This window comes from Balaenoptera physalus (genome assembly GCF_965194825.1).
Source record: "Balaenoptera physalus genome assembly, chromosome: 6".
Taxonomy (NCBI): Eukaryota; Metazoa; Chordata; class Mammalia; order Artiodactyla; family Balaenopteridae; genus Balaenoptera; species Balaenoptera physalus.
Genome location: NC_138885.1, coordinates 86,481,941 through 86,504,758, shown reverse-complemented (window position 1 = coordinate 86,504,758; position 22,818 = coordinate 86,481,941).

Sequence of the window (22,818 nt, the reverse complement as noted above, 5' to 3'; positions counted from 1 at the left end):
TCTCTATATCCATTAGAGGTAGTTTCTATTTTGAATTTTGTGTATTTTGTTCCCATGCATTTCTTTATACATTTACTACATATATATTAAATATAAATATTGTTTGGCAGGTTTTAAACATTAAATAGTGTATCAGTTATTCAATGATTGTCTCTCAGCTTCATGCCCATCCTTTTAACACTCTGCTGTATGATGCGGGGACCGGGACTGTGCAGACCACATTTCTGCTTCACCATCTGGTTCCCTGTTGGGCTGTGCCGATAGAGGTACTAGAGGGAGACTGGAAGTTTGGAGAAAATAGAGATTTGCTTCTTCTTGTTTGCTCCCTGTTCCTGTGACCCTTAGATTGACAACTGCTTTTCATGCCATAGCAGCAATTCCTTCCATAGGCAGCGTCTGAATCCAGTTTGCAGTTTTGACACTCCCAGAAACAGCCTTGTTGCTGCCGCCTCAAAGGCTAGGCACCAGCCATAGATGTCCCTCACCGTAAGGGTTTGGATCCCAGCTTCATGGGGTCCTTCTTGATTTGCAAACAATAGCATCAATTAATTAGGCCCCCTTCTCCAAGGTCTGAGTTTCAGTTTTGTTCCCACAGCCCTAGGGAACGTAGCTACTTCCTACACTTACTACTCTGTGATTCCAGCAGTCCCCTTTTTGCTTTCTAATAACTTCATTAACTAGCGATAAGGTTGTTGCTGTTAACAATTCATTTTGTTAAATTCTCTATGTCTCCTGATTCTAACTAATTTAAATACAATCATTAATGTAAGTAATATTCTTGAATGTACAATTTTCAGCCAGAATTTTGTTTCTGAGGTCCATCGATGGTATTTGTGTAGGTCTAGTGAAATAGTTTTCACTGCTGTATTTATCATGTAGATAAGTCACAATTTATTCATTCTTCTTGGAATGGGTTGTTTAAAAAAAATGCTGCTCTAAATATTTTTGTAAGGACTTAGTGCAAATGCTGGTCTGAATTTTTTACATATGTGCTAGAGATTCTCAGAGAAGTTACCAAGAAGTGGATTTATTGATCCATAGAATTTGTGCATTTTTAACTTTATAAAATATTGCCAACTTGCTTTCCAGTGTAGTTGTATCAACTTACACTCACAAAAAGAATTGCATGAAAATTCTTATTGTTCCTCTAGGTATTGTCAGATTTCTTAATTCCTTAATTCTTAATATGAGTGGTATTTTACTGTGATTTTAATTTACATTTCTCTAAGGTTGAACATTTTTCCCTATGTTTATTTGTCATTTTTTTCCTTTAATTATTTGTTTACATATTTTGTCCATTCCTCTCATGGGTTGTTGGTCTTTTATTGATTTAGTAATATTCTTTATATATGATAGATTCTAATCTTATGCCATTTAAAAATGCTTTTCAAGTATTTTCTCCCATTCTGAGGTGTCTTTTCATTTTTAATTGTATCTTTTGATGAACAGACATTTCTATTTTGAATGTACTCAAATTTATACCTATTTTTCTTTTTATGAGTAATCTTTCAGATGTCTTTAACTTGCTATTTCTCCATATTCATAGCATTTTTATTTCAATTTTATATTATTTGTTTCACTTTAAAATTTGTTGGCTTCTTTCAGACTGTATTATTTTCTGAATTTTTAGATTGAATCTTTTATTCTTTCAAAAATACAAAACGTATTTATGTTATGTTCTTGGTTTTATAATTCCAGTATCTGAAGGCATTGGGAATGTAATTTGCTCTTTTATCAGATGGCCTTTTTTTCATAGTGGCTTGTTTCCTCATATATTGTAGTTGTATAATTTTGACTTGAGGGCACATGTTTGGGGTGTTTTTTCAGTATTTACCTTGTTAGTCCTATTTTGATGATATACCCATGAAGTGCTATCAGCTAGCGACCACTCTGTGGTAATTTCTCAGCATTGTTCTCTGAATGCTGATAACATAAATTTGATTCCTAAGCCCTTATGAGGATAGTCCTGTGGTTGAGAATTTTCAGGATACATGCTTCCTTTTTGCTTATCCAGAGCCCCATCCATTTTTGTTTTTAGTTGGATTAGGCTAGGCTTTTCTATGGTAACATACCTTGAAATCTCATTGACTTAGTACAACAAATTTTATTGATCGCTTATGTCAAATCCAATGTGGGTCAGTTTGGGGGCTCTTCTATACCTGATGACTTACAGATACAGGTTCCTTCTATCTTGTGGCACCACCATCTTAGTACAAGGCTTCTAAAGTTATGTGTCAGGGAAGATATTTGGACCATCATATTGCTAATATAGAAATCATGTATATATCTTCAACTAATGTAATTCATTATTTGTGATCAGTTAATGGAATTTGAAACTCAAGAAAAATGTTGTTTTTTATTCTCATTTGGCCAAGGAGATATTATTTGTGAAATATAATACATATATAAATGTACATATGTGTAAATATTTGTATATACAAAAATATACATCTAAATATATATGTATATACATTTATATATGTGTATATACAAAATTATATTTTTTGTGTGTGTATGTTATATATATATATATATATGTATATGCATATACATACATTAATATACAAAAGGCCCCCAATTCCCTGAAATCAAATGCAGAAATATACAAACTGTCTAAGAGCAGCTCCCCCTAGCCGTGCAACCAGCCACCCATTACCAGGCCCCACCCACCAGCAGGCCGGGACTAGCCCTGGGCCTCTCTGAGCCCCACAGCCAACCAACTCCAGACCCAAATCCCCGCCCACCTGCAAGCCTACATCAGCCCCAGATCCCCTTGGCCTCACAGCCAGCCATGCCAGGACCCAGCCCCGCCAACCAGTAAGGTGGCAGCCACCACATGAGACAGGGCCTGACAGCCAACAAGGCCAGAAACCAGCCCTGCCTACCAGTGTGCCCACAATAGACAGCCACACCACAACAGAAGGGCCCACACAACCCATAAGAGGGCACCCTTAGAGCATATAGTTCTGGTGACCAGAGGGGAGTGTGCTGGTAGGGCCCATAGGATGTCTTCTGCATAAGGCAGCTTCTCCAAGGTCAGAAACATAACTACCCGATGCATAGAAATAGAGACAGAGAATTAGGCAAAATGAGAAGTCAGAGCAGTATGGTCCAAATGAAGGAACAAGACAAAAATCCCAGAAGAAAGTTCACTAAGTGAAGTGGAGATGAGCAATCTACCAAGGTAATTAGAAAAATGCTCAGCGATCTCAGGAGAAGAATGGATTAATACAGTGAGAATTTTAACAAAGAGTTAGAAAATATAAAGAAACCATACACAGCTAAAGAATACAATAACAAATAAAAATTAAAAACTAGAAGAAATTAATAGTAGATTAGATGATACAAGGAACAGATCAGTGAACAGGAATAAAGAATATTGGAAGCCACCCAAACTGAAGAGAAAAAAGAAAAAAAAAATTTTAAAGAATGAGGGCAGATTAAGAGACCTTTCGGATAACATCAAGTGTCCTAACATTCTCACTGTAGGGGTTCCAGAAGGAGGAGAGAGAGAGAGAGGCAGGAGACTTATTTGAAGAAATAATATCTGAAAGCTTCCCAACTTGGAAAAGGAAATTGATGTTCAGGTCCATGAAGCACAGAGAATCCCAAACAAGATGAACCCAAAGAGATCTGCACCAAGATGTGTTATAATTAAATGGCAAAAATTAAAGATAAAGAGGGAATTTGAAAAGAAGCAAGAGAAAAGCAACTAGTTATGTATAAGGCAACCTCCATAAGACCATCAGCAGAAAAACTGCAGACTAGAAGGGAGTGGCACAATATATTGAAAGTGATGAAAGGAAAAAATCTACAGCCAAGAATATTCTAGCTGGCAAGACTATCATTTAGATTTAAAGGAGAGATAAAGAGTTTTACAGGAAAGCAAAAGCTAAGAGTTCAATACCACTAAACTGACTTTACAAGAAATATTAAAGGGACTATAAAGCTAGTAGGAGGGTTAAAAGACAGAAGGAGAGAAATTATTGATATACACAATAAGTAATTAAGGAATACACAAAACAAAAAGATGTAAAACATTTAATGTGGAGTTGGGGGGAGTAAATATGCAGGGTTCTTAGAATGCATTAGAACATAAGAGGTCATCAATTTAAAATAAATATATACGTGTGTGTGTATATATATATATACACATATGTATATATAAATACATATGTTGTTACATATTAAAATCATGGTAACCACAGATAAAAAAAACTTATATAAACACAAAAAAAGGGAATGGAATCCAAACATAACACTGAAGCTAGTCATCAATTCACCATACTACCCAAGGCAATCTAAAGGTTCAATGCAATCCCTATTAAATACCATTGGCATTTTCCCCAGAACTAGAACAAATTACTCTAAAATTTTATGGAAACATAAATGGCCCCAAATAGCCAAAGCAGTCTTGAGAAAGAACAACAAAGCTGAAGGTATTATGCTCCCTGATTTCAAACTATACTACAAAGTTACAGTCATCAAAATAGTATGGTACTGGCACAAGAAAAGATACATATATCAGTGGAACAGAATAGAGAACCCAGAAATAAACCCACACTTACCTGGTCAATTAAAGTTACAGTCATCAAAATAGTATGGTACTGGCACAAGAAAAGATACATATATCAGTGGAACAGAATAGAGAACCCAGAAATAAACCCACACTTACCTGGTCAATTAAGACAAAGGAGGCAAGAATGTACAATGGGGAAAAGACAGCCTCTTCAATAAACGGTGTTGGCAAAACTGGACAGCTACATGGAAAAGAATTGAACTGGATTACTTTTTCACACCATATACAAAAATAATCTCCAAATGGATTAAAGATTTAAAATAAATTCTGAAATCATAAAAATTCTAGAAGGAAATATAGGCAGTATGCTCTTTAACATCAATCTTAGCAACTTTTTTTTTTTTTTCTTTTTGGTTATGTCTCAGGCAAGAGAAACAAAAGCAAAAATAAACAAGTGGAACTACATCAAACTAAAAAGCTTTTGCACAGCAAAGGAAACTATCAACAAAATGAAAAAGCAGGCTATTGAATGGAAGAAGATATTTGCAAATGATATATCCAATAAGGGGTTAATATCCAAAATATACAAAGAACTCATACAACTCAACATCAAAAAACAAACAACCTGATTAAAAAATGGGCAGAAGGCCTGAATAGACATATTTCTGAAGAAGATACACAGATGAACAACAGGCATAATAAAAGTTGTTCAACATCACTAATCATCAGGGAAATGCATATCAAATCCACAATGAGATACCACCTCACACCTATCAGAATGGCTATCATCAAAAAGACAAATAACAAGTGTTGGCAAGGATGTAGAGAAAAGGGAACTCTTGTGCACTGTTGATGGGAATGTAAATTGGTACACACAGTATGGAAAACAGTATGGAAAACAGTATGGAAGTTCCTCAGAAAATTAAAAATAGAACTGCCATATGATCCAGCAGTTGTATTTCTGGGTATTTTTCTGAAGAAAAGAAAAAGACTAATTCAAAAAGATATATGTACCTCAATGGTCATTGCAACATTATTTACAATAGCTAAGATATGGAAGCAACGTAAGAGTCCATCAATAACAGATGAATGGATATAGGAGATGTGATATACACATATAATGGTATATTAATCAGCCTTAAAAAACCAAAATCTTGCCATTGAGACAACATGGATGGACCTAGAGGGTATTATGTTGTGAAATAAGTCTCAGAGAATGACAGGCAAGAGAAAGACTAATACTGTATGAGCTCACTTATATGTGGAGTCTAAAACAAAACAAACAACAAATAAAACAAAAACAGACTCATAGAGAACAAATGGGTGGTTGCCAGAAGGTTGGTGTGGGGGCCCATGGAATAGGTGAAGGGAATTAAGAGGTATATACCTCCATTTATATAATAAGTAAGTCATGGGGTATAATATACAGCATAAGGAATATGGTCCATAATAGTGTAATAACTTTATTTGGTGACAGTTACGAGACTTATTACTGTGACCGTTTCATAATATATGGTCTAATCATTATGTAGTACACCTGATACTAATATAGTATTGTAAGTTAACTATATTTCAGTTAAAAAAAACTCTGAGGGTAGAATTGGTATAGAAGTATAATATTTTATTTCTTTCACTGATTATTGATTTTCAAACAATGTTTTAATTAAAGCATCAGATTGATCATAAAGTTGGTTCTTTGTATTGGCAGCCAATTATGTCAAAATACCGTCATATATATCTTATAATCCTACTTCTCGGATTACTTTTGTCTCATTATCCAGTTTATTGCTGAGCCCTAATGCTTCTACTTTGTAATGACTATCAGCACTGCCACATTCTTTCCTCTTCCTACTGTTATAATGTTAACTGACTATCCTCTCTGGCTTGGGCAATCCATAGCTATCCATAACTATCCTCCTCTTCTCCAGCAATCTATAGCTTTCCATTTCTTTTCACTGGCTCCAAACTACCTTCTCAGTCCATTGCTTTGATCTTCATAGTTCCCATGTTTAATCCTGGCACCCTAAACTATATCAATTCTCTAGTCTAGATTTTGTTTGTCACTCAAAATAAAAAAAATGTTTTCCGACTAAGATTGAAATAAGAATTAGGTATAGTTAATTTGAGTTTTAAATTATCAGCTAAAGTAACTATGTTCCTCTCCCTTGCAACTGAAAAAAAGATTCTCAAGGGAAAAAGGATTCTGAATCTCTTCAATTGAAGCTTGACTTGAAGCTTGACTACAGTTGGGTTAAGTTAAAAGATCTGTGAAACTCCTCTGTGCTTTCAATAAGTGAGTAAGTGGTCCTAAAAATAGGCCCAGTGTGACTTAATAGAATAGGAGTCAAGGGACCTGTTTTGGCTTGTTGAAAAATTGTCATTCTTAATTCCATAGATGTTTTAGAAGAATTAGTTTTTCAATAAATAGTGAGAAAGAGGAAATATGATTTGGAAAGATAGATTTAGCATTTGGTGGATATTAAAAGCAACAGAAAATACTAGTAGGCTAAATTAAAAATGACTTCTGACCTTTCATTGCAATATTCCTCAAAAGATAAGTTGATACGCTATGCCATAATTATTGGCCATCCACTCACTCTGTATCTTCTGGAAGCTTTGTTTCTCTTTCCAGTTACTCCAGTGAAGTCTCTCTGTTTTCAAAAATGAACTAATCATCACATTTAATTTTTTTCTTTCCGTCCATATCTGATTTGACTTCTTTGAAACATGATGCTGTTGAACATGCTAACAATCCTTTGCTTCACTATCCCAGCTCTGCAATCACCTTTCTAAACACACACACACACACACACACACACACACACGTAATCAAAAAGGTGAATATATGTTGGACTTTCTTACTCTTCTCCTTCTTTTATTTATTTATTTATTTATTTATTTATTTATTTATTTAATTTATTTATTTTTGGCTGCACTGGGTCTTTGTTGCTGTGCACAGGCTTTCTCTAGTTGCGGCGAGCGGGGGCTACTCTTCGTTGTGGTGCGCGGGCTTTTCACTGCAGTGGCTTCTCTTGTTGCGGAGCACCGTCTCTAGGCACGTGGGATTCAGTAGTTGTGGCACGTGGGCTCAGTAGTTGTGGCTCGCGGGCTCTAGAGCGCAGGCTCAGTAGTTGTGGCGCACGGGCTTAGTTGCTCCGCGGCATGTGGGATCTTCCCGGACCAGGACTCGAACCCGTGTGCCCTGCATTGGCAGGCGGATTCTTAGCCACTGCGCCACCAAGGAAGCCCCTCTTCTCATTCTTAAAATGTGAGCATTAATCAAGATTTAGTTCTTAGCCCACTGATCTTCTCTTTATATATTCTTTTTTAAAAGGGTTTCTTTTGCTGCATTCCCTAGATTTTGTACTGTTGTGTTTTCATTGTCATTTGTCTCAAGATATTTTTGTAACTGCCTCTTTGATTTCACCATTGACATGTTGGTTTTTTAGTAGCATGTTGTTTAGTCTCCATGTAATCATTTTTTAAAAAAATTTATTTTTTTATACAGCAGGTTCTCATTAGTTATCCATTTTATACATATTAGTGTATATATATGTCAATCCCAATCTCCCAATTTGTCACACCACCACCACCACCCCCCCGCCACTTCCCCCCTTGGTGTCCATACGTTTGTTCTCTACATCTGTGTCTCTACTTCTGCCCTTCAAACTGGTTCATCTGTACCATTTTTCTAGGTTCCACGTATATGTGTTAATATACGATATTTGTTTTCTCTTTCTGACTTACTTCACTCTGTATGACAGTCTCTAGATCCATCCACGTCTCTACAAATGACCCAGTTTCGTTCCTTTTTATGGCTGAGTAATATTCCATTGTGTATAAGTACCACATCTTCTTTATCCATTTGTCTGTCTATGGGCATTTAGGTTGTTTCAATGACCTGGCTACTGTAAATAGTGCTGCAGTGAACACTGGGGTGCATGTGTCTTTTTGAATTATGGTTTTCTCTGGGTATATATGCCCAGTAGTGGGATTGCTGGGTCATATGGTAATTGTATTTTTGGTTTTTTAAGGAACCTCCATACTGTTCTCCATAGTGGCTGTATCAATTTACATGCCCACCAACAGTGCAAGAGGGTTCCCTTTTCTCCACACCCTCTCCAGCATTTGTTGTTTGTAGATTTTCTGATGATGCCCATTCTAACTGGTGTGAGATGATACCTCATTGTAGTTTTTGATTTGCATTTCTCTAATAATTACTGAAGTTGAGCAGGTTTTCATGTGCTTCTTGACCATCTGTATGTCTTCTTTGGAGAAATGTCTATTTAGTTCTTCTGCCCATTTTTTGATTGGGTTGTTTGTTTTTTTAATATTGAGCTGCATGTGCTATTTATATATTTTGGAGATTAATCCTTTGTCCGATGATTCGTTTGCAAATATTTTCTCCCATTCTGAGGGTTGTCTTTTCATCTTGTTTGTAGTTTCCTTTGCCTTGCCAAAGCTTTTAAGTTTCAATAGGTCCCATTTGTTTATTTTTGTTTTTATTTCCATTACTCTAGGAGGTGGATCATAAAAGATCTTGCTGTGATTTATGTCAAAGAGTGTTCATCCTGTGTTTTCCTCTGAGAGTTTTATAGTGTCCAGTCTTACATTTAGGTTTCTAATGCATTTTGAGTTTATTTTTGTGAATGGTGTTAGGGAGTGTTCTAATTTCATTCTTTAACATGTAGCTGTCCAGTTTTTCCAGCACAACTTATTGAAGAGACTGTCTTTTCTCCATTGTATATCCTTGCCTCCTTTGTGATAGATTAGTTGTCCATAAGTGCATGGGTTTATCTCTGGGCTTTCTGTCCTGTCCCATTGATCTATATTTCTGTTTTTGTGCCAGTACCATATTGTCTTGATTACTGTAGCTTTGTAGTATAGTCTGAAGTCAGGGAGTCTGATTCCTCCAGCTCTGTCTTTTTTCCCTCAAGACTGCTTTGGCTGTTTGGGGTCTTTTGTGTCTCCATACAAATTTTAAGACTTTTTGTTCTAGTTCTGTAAAAAAATGCCATTGATAATTTGATAGGGATTTCATTGAATCTGTAGGTTGCTTAGGGTAGTATAGTCATTTTCACAATATTGATTCTTCCAGTCCAAGAACATGGTATATCTCTCTCTCTCTGTTTGTGTCATCTTTAATTTCTTTCATCAGTGTCTTATACTTTTCTGCATACAGGTCTTTTGTCTCCTGAGGTAGGTTACTCCTACGTATTTTATTCTTTTTGTTACAATGGTAAATGGGAGTGTTTCCTTAATTTCTCTTTCAGGTTTTATATCATTAGTGTATAGGAATGCAAGGGATTTCTGTGCATTAATTTTGTAACCTGCAACTTTACCAAATTCATTGATTAGCTCTAGTAGTTTTCTGGTGGCATATTTAGGATTCTCTATGTATAGTATCATGTCATCTGCAAACAGTGACAGTTTTACTTTTTCTTTTCCAATTTGTATTCCTTTTATTTCTTTTTCTTCTCTGACTGCCATGGCTAGGACTTCCAAAATTATGTTGAATGATAGTGGCGAGAGTGGACATCCTTGTCTTGTTCCTGATCTTAGAGGAAAAGCTTTCAGTTTTTCACCATTGAGAATGATGTTTGCTGTGGGTTTGTTTTATATGGCCTTTATTATGTTGAGGTTGGTTCCCTCTGTGCCCACTTTCTGGCGAGTTTTTATCATAAATTGGTGTTGAATTTTGTCAAAAGCTTTTTCTGCATCTGTTGAGACTGATCATATGGTTTTTATTCTTCAATTTGCTAATATGTTGTATCACATTATTTGATTTGCATATATTGAAGAATCCTTGCATCCCTGGGATAAATCCCACTTGATCATGGTGTATGATCCTTTTACTGTGTTGTTGGATTCTGTTTGCTAGTATTTTGTTGAGGATTTTTGCATCTATATTCATCAGTGATATTGGTCTCTAATTTTCTTTTTTTGTAGTATCTTTGTCTGGTTTTGGTATCAGGGTGATGGTGGCCTCGTAGAGTGAGTTTGGGAGTGTTCCTTCCTCTGCAATGTTTTTGAAGAGTTTGAGAAGGATGGGTGTTAACTCTTCTCTAAGTGTTGGATAGAATTCACCTGTGAAGCCATCTGGTCCTGGACTTTTGTTTGTTGGAAGATTTTTAATCACAGTTTCAATTTCATTACTTGTGATTGGTCTGTTGATATTTTCTGTTTCTTCCTCGTTCAGTCCTGGAAGGTTATACCTTTCTAAGAATTTGTCCATTTCTTCCAGGTTGTCCATTTTATTGGCACAGAGTTGCTTGTAGTAGTCTCTTAGGATTCTTTGTATTTCTGTGGTGTCTGTTTTAACTTTTCCTTTTGCACTTCTATCTTTACTGATTTGAGTAATCTCCCTCCTTTTCTTGATGAGTCTGGCTAATGGTTTATCAATTTTGTTTATCTTCTCAAAAAACCAGCTTTTAGTTTTATTGATCTTTGCAATTGTTTACTTTGTTTCTATTTCATTTATTTCTGCTCTGATCTTTATGATTTCTTTCCTTCTGCTAACTTTGGGGTTTTTTTTTCTTCTTTCTCTAATTGCTTTAGGTCTAAGGTTAGGTTGGTTATTTGAGATGTTTCTTGTTTCTTAAGGTAGGATTGTATTGCTCTAAACTTCCCTCTTAGAACTGCTTTTGCTGCATCCCATAGGTTTTGGATCGTTGTGTTTTCGTTGTCATTTGTCTCTAGGTATTTTTTGGTTTCCTCTTTGATTTCTTCAGTGATCTCTTGGTTATTTAGTAACATATTGTTTAGCCTCCATCTGTTTGTGTTTTTTACGTTTTTTCCCCTATAATTGATTTCTAATCTCATAGCGTTGTGGTCAGAAAAGATGCTTGATATGATTTCAATTTTCTTAAATTTACTGAGGCTTGATTTGTGACCCAAGATGTGATCTATCCTGGAGAATGTTCTGTGCGCCCTTGAGAAGAAAGTTTAATCTGCTGTTTTTGGATGGAGAATCGTATAAATATTAATTAAATCTATCTGGTCTATTGTGTCATTTAAAGCTTGTGTTTCCTTATTAATTTTTTGTTTGGATGATCTGTCCATTGGTGTAAGTGAGGGGTTAAAGTCCCCCACTATTATTGTTTTACTGTTGATTTCCTCTTTTATAGCTGTTAGCAGTTGTCTTATGTATTGAGGTGCTCCTATGTTGGGTGCATATATATTTATAATTGTTTTATGTTTTTCTTGGATTGATCCCTTGATCATTATGTAGTGTCCTTCCTTGTCTCTTGTAACATTCTTTATTTTAAAGTCTATTTTATCTGATATGAGTATTGCTACTCCAGTTTTCTTTTGATTTCCATTTGCAATGGAATGTCTCTTTCAGTCCCCTCACTTTCAGTCTGTATGTGTGCCTAGGTCTGAATGTTGTTGTGTTGAATGTTGTCCCAGAGGTCTCTTAGGCTGTTTTTTCTTTTCCTCCTTTCTTCTTTATTCTGTTCCACAACAGTGAATTCCACTATTCTGTCTTCCAGATCACTTATCCGTTCTTCTGCCTCAGTTATTCTGCTATTGATTCCTTCTAGTGTATTTTTCATTTCAGTTATTGTACTGTTCATCTCTGTTTGTTTGTTCTTTAATTCTTCTAGGTCTTTGTTAAACATTTTTTGCATGTTCTTGATCTTTGCCTCCATTCTTTTTCCGAGGTTCTGGATCATCTTTACTATCAGTATTCTGAATTCTTTTTCTGGAAGGTTGCCTATCTCCCCTTTGCTTAGTTGTTTTTCTGGGGTTTTATCTTGTTCCTTCATCTGATACATAGCCCTCTGCCTTTTCATCTTGTCTATCTTTCTGTGAATGTGGTTTTTGTTCCACAGGCTGCAGGATTGTAGTTCTTCTTGCTTCTGCTATCTGCCCTCTGGTGGATGAGGCTATCTAAGCAGCTATGCAGATTTCGTGATGGGAGGGACAGGTGATGGGTAGAGCTGGGTGTTGGTTTGGTGGGCAGAGCTCAGTAAAACTTTAATTCGCTTGTCTGCTGATAGGTGGGGCTGGGTTCCTTCCTTGTTGGTTGTTTGGCCTGAGGCAACCCAACACGAGCCTACCCAGCTCTTTGGTGGGTAATGGCGGACTCTGGGAGGGGCCCCGCCAAGGAGTATTTCCCAGAACTGTTGCTGCCAGTATCCTTTTCCTCACGGTGAGCCACAGCCACCCCCCGCCTCTGCAGGAGACCCTCCAACACTAGCAGGTAGGTCTGGTTCAGTCTCCTGTGGGGTCACTGCTCCTTCCTCTGTGTCCCGAACCTGTTTGTGTGTGCCCTTCAAGAGTGGAGTCTCTGTTTGCCCCCAGTCCTATCGAAGTCCTGCAGTCAAATCCCACTAGCCTTCAAAGTCTGATTCTCTAGGAATTCCTCCTTCCGTTGCCGGACCCCCAGGTTGGGAAGCCTGACGTGGGGCTCAGAACCTTCACTGCAGTGGGTGAACTTCTGTGGTATAAGTGTTCTCCAGTTTGTGAGTCACCCACCCAGCAGTTATGGGGTTTCATTTTAATGTGATTATGCCCCTCCTACTGTCTCATTGTGTTTTCTTCTTTGTCTTTGGATGTGGGGTGTCTTTTTTGGTGAGTTCCAGTGTTTTCCTGTCAATGATTGTTCAGCAGTTAGTTGTGATTCTAGTGCTCTTGCAAGAGGGAGTTAGCACATGTCCGTGTAGTCTGCCATCTTGAACCAATCCATTTTTATCTCATTTCTCTTCCTGTCGATGATTTCTAGCTTCATGACCTTGTGGTCAGAAAAGATGTTTGAAATAATGACTATCCTCTTAAACGTATTGAGGCTTGTTTTGTGTACTAGTATGTGGTCTATCCTACAGAATGATCTATGTGCACTTGCAAAGAATGTGTATTCTGTTTGTTTTGATGTATTGTCCTAAAAATATCAATTAAGCCTAACTGTTCTATTGTGTCATTTAGGATCTCTGTTGCCCTATTGATTTTCTGTCTGGAAGATCTGTCCCTTGATGTCAGTGGGGTGTTAAATTCTCCTACTATTATTGTATTCCTGTCAATTTCTCCCTTTATGTCTGTTAGTATTTGTTTTATGTATTTCGTGCTCCTATATTGGGATGCAGCAAAAACCGTCCGTAGAGGGAAGTTCATAGTGATATAAGCCTTCCTCAAAAAAACCAGAAAAATCTCAAACAACCTAATCTATCATCTAAAAGAGTTAGAAAAAAAGTTAGCAGAAAGACGGAAGGAATAAAGATCAGAGAACTAATAAATAAAAGAGATTAAAAAAACAGAAAAAAATCAATAAAACCAAGAGCTGGTTCTTTTAAAGGGTAAACAAAATCGACAAATCTCTGACCAGGGTCACCAAGAAGAGAAGAGAGAGGACCCAAATAAGCAAAATAAAAAATGAAATAGGAGAAATGATAACTAATACCACAGAAATACAAAAAAAATGAAACAAAGAAAAAGACATAAAAATACTATGAATAATTATATGTCAACAAATTGGACAACCTAGAAGAAATGGACAAGTTTCTAGAAACATACAGCCCACCAAAACTGAATCAAGAAGAAATAGATAGTTTGAGCAGACTGGTCAATAGAGGTAAAATAGAATCTGTAGTAAAAAAAGCTCCGTGCAAACAAGAGTCCAGGACTTAGTGGCTTCACTGGGGAATTCTACCAAACATGCAAAGAACTTTTACCAATGCTTCTCAAATTCTTCCAAAAGATTGAAGAGGAGAGAACACTCCCAAAGTCATTATATGAAGCCACTATCACCCTGATATCAAAACCAGACAAAGACACTACCAAAAAAAAGAAAATTACAGGCCAGTTTCTTTGATGAATATAGATGAAAAGATTCTCAACAATATATTAGCAAACTGAATCCAACAACACATAAAAGAGATCATACACCACGATCAAGTTGGATTCATCCCAGTGTCATAAGGATGGTTCAGCATATGCAAATGAATCAATGTGATATACTTCATCAGCAAAAGAAAAGACAAAAACCACATGATCATCTCAATAGATGCAGAACAACATTTGACAAAATTCAACCTCCATTCATGATAAAAACTCTTAAAGTGGGAATGGAAGGAACATATCTCAACATAATAAAAGCTATTTACTTATGACAAACCCACAGCCAACATAATACTCAATGGTGAAAAGCTGAGAGTCTTCCTATTAAATCTGGAACAAGACAAGGATGCTCAGTCTCACCACTTCTATTCAACATAGTATTGGAAATCCTAGCCACAGCAATCGACAAGTAAAGGAAATAAAGGTATCCAAACTAGAAGGGAAGAGGTAAAATTGTCATTATATGCAGATGACATGATACTTTATATAGAAAACCCAAACGACTCCTCACTAAAAACTACTAGAACTGATACATGAATTCAGTAAGGTAGCAAGATACAGGATTAACATACAGAAATCTGTTGCATTTCTTTACACTAACAATTAAATATCACCAAGGGAAAGTAAAGAAACAATCCCTCTTAAAATCACATTAAAAAAAATACTTAGGAATAAACCTGACCAAGAAAGTGACAGACTTATATATTGAAAACTATAAAACTTTGATAAAGCAAATTGAAGATGATTTAAAGAAATGGAAGGATATCCCATGCTCTTGGATTGGGAGAATTAATATGGTTAAAATAGCCATACTACCCAAAGAAATCTGTAGATTTAATGTGATCTCTATCAAATTACCCATGACATTTTTCACAGGACTAGAACAAATAATCCTAAAATTTATATGGAACAAAAAAAGACCCAGAACTGCCAAAACAATCCTGAGGAAAAAGAACAAAGCTGGATGCATAACCCTCCCAGACTTAGACAATACCACAAAGCTACACTAATCAAAACAGCATGGTATTGGCACAAAAAAAGGCATATGGATCAATGGAACAGAATAGAGAGCTCAGAAATAAACCCACACACCTACAGTCAATTAATCTTCTACAAAGAAGGCAAGAATATACAGTGGAGAAATGACAGTCTTTTCAGCAAGTGGTGTTGGGAAAGCTGGACAGCTGCATGTAAATCAGTGAAGTTAGAACAATCTGTCATGCCATACACAAAAATAAACTCAAAATGGCACAAAGACTTAAATATAAGACATGACACCATAAAACTCCTAGAAGAGAACATAGGCAAAACATTCTCTGACATAAATCGTAACTTTGTTTTTTTAGGTCAATCTCCCAAGGCAAAAGAAAGTAAAAAATAAACAAATGGGACCTAATCAAACTTATAAGCTTTTGCACAGCAAAGCACGCCATAAAAAAGAAATGAAAAGACAACCTACGGAATGGAAGAAAATATTTGCAAATGATGTGACTGACAAGAGCTTAATTTCCATAATATACAAACAGCACATACAACTCAACACAAAAACTAAACAACTCGATCAAAAAGTGGGCAGAAGACCTAAATAGACATTTCTCCAGACATACAGATGGCCAATAAGCACATGAAATGATGCTCAACACCACTAATTATTAGAGGAATAAAAATCAAAACTACAACAAGGTACCACCTCACACCTGTCAGAATGGTCATTTTTAAAAGTCTACACATAACGAGCGCTGGAGAGGGTGTGGAAAAAAGGGAACACTCCTTCACTGTTGGTGGTAATGTAAATTGGTGCAACCACTATGGAAAACAGTATGGAGGTTCCTCAAAAAACTAAAAATAGAGTTACCATATGATCCAGCAATCCCACTCCTGGGCATATAGCCAAAGAAAACTAAGTAGAAAAGATACATGTACCCCAGTGTTCATAGCAACACTATTTACAATAGCCAAGACATGGAAGCAACCTAAACGTCCATTGACAGAGGAATGGATAAAGAAGATGTGATATATGTATATATATATATACACACACACACACACACACACCATATACATATTACTCAACCATAAAAAAGAATGAAGTAATGCCATTTGCAGCAACATGGATGGACCTAGAGTTTATCATACTAAGTAAGCTAGAAGAAGAAAGACAAATACCATACGATATCTCTGATATGTGGAATTGAAAATATGATATAAATGAAGTTATTTACAAAACAGAAACAGTCTTGCAGATACAGAAAACAAACTTATGGTTACCAAAGGAGAAAGGGGATGGGGGAGGATAAATTAGGAGCAGATACAAACTACTATATATAAAATAGATAAATAACAAGGTCCTATTATATAGCGCAGGGAACTATATTCAGTATCCTGTGATAAACCATAATGGCAAAGAATAAGGAAAAGAATATGTATATATTTATAACTGAATCACTTTCCTGTACACCAGAAACTAATACAACATTGTAAATCAATTATACTTCAATAAAAAAGAAAAAAGAAAAAAAAAAAGGGTTTCTTTATCCTCACAGCTTCAGTAATCGCAATTCCTTTGCCCTTAATTTCAGGATATCTTGGGCTGTGTTATAGCTAGTTGACTGAACACTGCCTACAGCTCTTTAAATTCTTAGATCTGTAGATTTTTAAATGTTCCATTATAGGAAAACCAAAGAAAACCACTAGGTGGAAAATTAATTTTCTGGAATATAACAGCAGTGACTCTCAAAGCTAGATGAAATGAAGCTGTAGACTTCCTGCAGTCTCAGTTCAGAACATCTTAATTCTCTGTAGGTTCTTAAACTCTGCATAATGGCCAATGAAGAAAAGTGATTTCTATGAGAGTCTGGAGACCTCATCTGATTGAATCTAGATGTACTTAAAAAAAGTTATTTAAAATTTTCTATATCTTTCTCTTTTACCGTTGTCATTTTCTCAGTAGTCTTTTCTTTACCTTCCTATCCTGGGTCTCTTCAGATTGCAATTGTGAATAGCTTTGCTTAGACTCATTGCTACGGTAGAATTTTGGGAGAGCTTGACTTTTGTTTTCAAGCTTGTGGATCTGCTCTGAGAAGAATATCATGTTACCACTTTTTCTCCCTCCTTTCACTCTATCTCTTATTGAGAAAAATTTTTTTCTTAATTTGGTGGGGATGGATAATTAGCTTATAAATTACCTGTGCCATCTATTTTTGCAAACTTATAATTTTTATTTAGTAAAACAGTTTTTGGAAACATTCATGTTTGTGTGGAAGTTCATAGCTCTGCAGCTAAGTTTATTTAACCATGAGTATAAATTGGGACTCAGGAAATTTGGAGGGAAGAAGCTAGAATTCTTGATGGGAATGAAATGGTTAACACAGCAAATCTATAATCCATTCTCTTGCTGGGTTGGGTTGAGGGTGTGTGTCTGTGTCACTCTTAGAAAGAAAGAAGGCCATGATCTGGACTAATCTCCTTATAAATATGCTAATGACACCTCCTGGCAAACAAACACATGGTATTTGTTAGCTGGAAGCCCTTATCTGTGGAATGCTTTATCAGGATGTATATAATTGTCTAAGATTGTTTATAGTAAACAAACCTACTGCTTTGTGGATGACTCTGCAGATTTTGATGTAAACCTGTAGCTATCTGTTTTCATTTGCCAAGTATAAGCCTCTCACTGCTTGGATTCTTGAAATTCAGTAGAAATTGATACTGTGGAAGATTTCTAGTTTGTGTGTGTTTGATTTGACAATTTGATTGTGTTAGGTCAGCTCCAATATGTTTAGCAAATACTGGCTTTGGAAAAGAAAGGTCTGTGGATTCTGGCGTTTAGATTTGTGTTACTTAACTTTTACAACCCCAGGTTTTTCTGATGTTTTCAAAGCAGGCACAGGATTGTTCTAAGAATTTTCATTACTATTAAAAGACAAACTTGTTTAAATCACCTGCCACAGTAGTTGACATATAACAATCTCAATTAGATGGTAGATTTCTGGAAGTCTAGGACTCTGACATATACTTCTCTGTATCTTACACTTCTTGTACTGAACCAATATGAAGTAGTTGCCCAGTAAGTATTTGTAGACAGACTGAATCTTTTAGGTGACAAAGCAAGATGGTGAGTGGCAAATTTTTTTTTAATAAAAAATCTGGGGCTTCCCTGGTGGTGCAGTGGTTGAGAATCCGCCCGCCAATGCAGGGGACACGGGTTCGAGCCCTGGTCTGGGAAGATCCCACATGCCGCGGAGCAACTGCGCCCGTGAGCCACAATTACTGAGCCTGCGCGTCTGGAGCCTGTGCTCCGCAACAAGAGAGGCCGCGACAGTGAGAGGCCCGCGCACCGTGATGAAGAGTGGCCCCCGCTTGCCACAACTAGAGAAAGCCCTCGCACAGAAACGAAGACCCAACACAGCCATAAATAAATAAAAAAAAAATAAAAAAAAAGTCTCTTTAAAAAAAAAATCTGATTATATAGAAATTTTTAAAAAAATAAAAATTTTAATTTTTTAATATTATTTTTGGCTGCGTTGGGTCTTTGTTGCTGCTTGCAGTCTTTCTCTAGTTGCTGCGAGCGGGGGCTACTTTTCATTGTGGTGCGCGGGCTTCTTATTGCGGTGGTTTCTCTTGTTGTGGAGCACAGGCTCTAGGCTCTCAGGCTTCAGTAGTTGTGGCACGCGGACACTAGAGCGCAGGCTCAGGAGTTGTGGTGCATGGGCTTAGTTGCTCTGCGGCATGTGGGATCTTTCCGGACCAGGGCTCGAACCCATGTCCCCTGCATTGGCAGGTGGATTCTTAACCACTGCGCCACCAGGGAAGTCCCTAGAAAATTTTAAGCATAATTAAATTCAGTACACGCCAGCTTTATGGGTGAAACTGCTAAATGTGCACTGTGGGTGGGGGTTCAGAACAGACCTCCATGTGCCACTTTGGCATGTGAATTATTTTGGGCTAAAGGCAATGGAGACACTGTGGGTTCAAGAGAAACCACTGCCTATCCCTTAACTACCTAGATGAATTTAAATTGGGGATTTTTCCCAGAAAAAAGTTATCACCATGGATAAATTTTATCTAAGTGGCCCCATCTATACAGCAGGGCAAACATCTAATTAAACATCTAATTACCAAGCATCTACTCTTCTTCTTACCATCTTGTGAATGACCCTCCTCTCCTTGGAAGCCCCAGGCCCTTATCTCCTTTCTTAGCTCATGATGGCATATACATTTTACCTGTCTTTGAACCTCTCCTGTGTGTGGGGTCTTGATCCTCTCATGTATGTGGTGTTCCTGTATATACAAAATTAAATTGATTTTCTCCTGTTAATCTAGTTTATGTCATTGTAATTGCTCAACCAGCCAAAAGAACCAGAAAGAAGGGAAGGGGAAAGGAAAATTTCCCCCTTCCCGACAGCACCAAAATCTACTTTCCCTTTCTTTGGTAGGAAATAAAGTTATAGTAAGGCATATGCCCACCAGCTGAAGACTACACTTCCCAGCCCAGCCTTCCTATAATGTCCTTATATGACAATGTTCTTGCCAATGGAATGGGAACAGATGTGACCTGCATTACTTGTGGGTACAAGCCTTAGAACATTGGAAGTACACAACCACATTTGCCTTCTTGTGAGCTAAATAAGGATGTACCTGAAACCCAGTAAAGGGTAGCAGAATTTTCCACCCCGAAATATGACTCTTTGGCATAAGGTTTGTCTTGAGCCAGTTATTTTTAAGAAACTGCAGACACACGAAAATCTCTAAAAACCTGTAGAAGTTACCCTTCTGCAACAGAAATTATATTTATAAGGGAAATCTCCATTTGTAAGGGTGTCTCCCTGTCTGTACCAGGAAGAAGAGGAAGATTAAATGTCTAGAAACTTATCAATGGAGTGGACTTAAATGGACTTAAATCTGCATAACAGCCATAACCTTGTTTACTGTGATTTGCATGATAATCTCTCATAACTGACTCACCCTCCCTCAACATCTTTTATCTTTAGCTGGAGATGGTATGTAAGGTGGTGACTTGGGCCATTTAGGAGAGTTACTCAGTTTTCCCTGGTATCTTCTATGTAAACAGGAAGTATACATGTTATTAAACTTCTGTTTGTTTTTCTCTTATAAATTTGTCTTTTTTACTAGTGAATCTCATCCAAGAACCTAGAAGGGTAGAGGGAAAATTATTCCCACTCCCCCTACATCAGCTTTGACAATGCAGATAAGGACAACACCCTAGGGGATGCCAGACAAACAAGACCTGTAACCTGGGTTGTGAATGACTGAAGAGAGTGGAGCAACTGCCTGTGAACCTGGAATGGTATTTGAAGGAGAAATAAGAAACTTTGCTCCTTAGTCTACCTATTTTTGGGTCTTGTTGCAGCAGCTTAGCTTTCTTCATTTTAGTATAGGCAGGAAAGGGTAAGAGAAAAGAAATTATGATGTTTTTGGTTGGTAAGGAGACCTAATTCATTTTAGCCAGTTTAGAAATGACTTTGAGGAAAGAAGGTTTAAAAGGACATGCTTATAATTTTCTTTCTTTAGTCTCCTTTTAAACTTACTGAAAGTATCATTTACATTTTAGACATTGTTTTACATTTAACTCTAATTAACAATCAAATCTCAAAGAGATATAAAGTTTTAAAATCTGTTCATGAAATTTAAGATAGTTTCATGTTTTAAAATGACATTATGTTTATACTAGTGAATTTGTAAGTACTTGATAGATTTTAAATTCCCCAAAGAGTTTAAAAAGAATAGTTTTTATTGCATGAAATTTTCTCTTACTTTGTCTATTTTTTTAACATTTGAATGTCTTCTCTTTCATATATATGAATTCTGTTGCTTTTGCTTTATAAAGTTCATTGCATTATCATTTCAATGGAAAGTTTTCTCTTTTGATCGTGCTCACCTTTACATGTGAATATTTTTGGTTAAACCTTGGGGATGGTAATTCAATTTCTCCTTCCAAGTTCTCCATGCTACACTTGCACTTAGGTTAAGTTTCTAAAATGTAACATGGCCCACATCATTTCAAAGATGGTTGCTATGGGAAACAAATACGTTCAAAAACATGTAGGTTATAGCTTCAGATAAAAAACAGTTTCTTATCAAATAAAAATATTTATTTCCAGGTCAAATATCATTATTATAAATCTTCATAAGCTTGTGTGTCACAGCTTGTAACACTACTCAAAAATATAACTGTACCTTTCATTTGTTTATTTGATTAATGTTTTTCTCCCTCTTCTAATTGTGTTCAGGAAGGCAGTGTAACTGTTTTTATTATTGCTGTAACTCCAGTTCCTAGTACAAGGTCTGACACTTTATAAGTGTAGAATAAATATTCAAAAGTTAAAGAAGCACAGGAAGTTAAAGACATTTTTAATTCATTCCTGATATAAAAAGTTGATGTTATACTTTTCTCACATCTGGAACTTCTTTTTCCTTTCTTTTTATTTATTTCAAAATATGTAAATCATAGTTAAACACAATAGAAACATTTACCTCTATAATGTGAATAAACTTTTTTTAGGTATCAGGATGAGTTATTTAATATACAATGTGTAATGATTAAAAATACAAAAGCAAAAACCTGTACAGTAATTCCATATAGAGAAAAAATAGAACATATATTGGTAAAAACATTATTTATATAGGGGAGCAAAATTTGCCACCTGAAAATGTTTCGCTTTAGCATGAGGATTATTTTATCCTGGTTGTTTTTAAGGAACAAAAGACTAAGGAAAAGCTTTTACCTCCTCCCCTTAACTGCCTAAAAGAATTTAGATAGGGGGCCTATCACAGGAAGAGAGCTATCATCAGAGCTAACTACAAAGAATATAAGCTAGGCGTGGTAGACTGAGGGAAACTTAGCAAGGCCTGTTTGATCAAAGTCCTCCCAGTGTCCCATTGTCTGCATAGCACGGCAAGCATTTGTTTTCCAAATATTTTTTTCCCCTATCTTCCCCTTTGAAATCCCAAACCTCTACTCCACTCTCCTTCTCTTAGATGACATATACACTTCAATTGCTTAGCTTGTCCAAGGGTCTCATTTTTCTCTGGGGGTCCCCATATGTATATAATTAAATTTGATTTTCTCCTGTGAATATGTTTCATGTCAATTTAATTCTTAAATCAGCCAGAAGAACATAGAAGGGTAGAGGAAAACTTTTTTCCTTCCCCAACATTTATGATAGACTAAGATGTCCATATTTTGACAAAACTCCCAATATATTTCTATTTTATAAAAGTAATATTTAATATAATGAAATATTATATATTGGGTTGGCCAAAAAGTTTGTTCGGGTTTTTCTGTAAGATCTTAGCATAACAAAAAGTCCTGTTAAAGACTATAATGAAAAGAATGTCACAAATGTTTTAAAAATGTATCTAATTAACATTATGGTATTTTAGACTTATAAATTAACAATTGATACAACATTCTAAAAGGGGAGCAGGGACTTCCCTGGTGG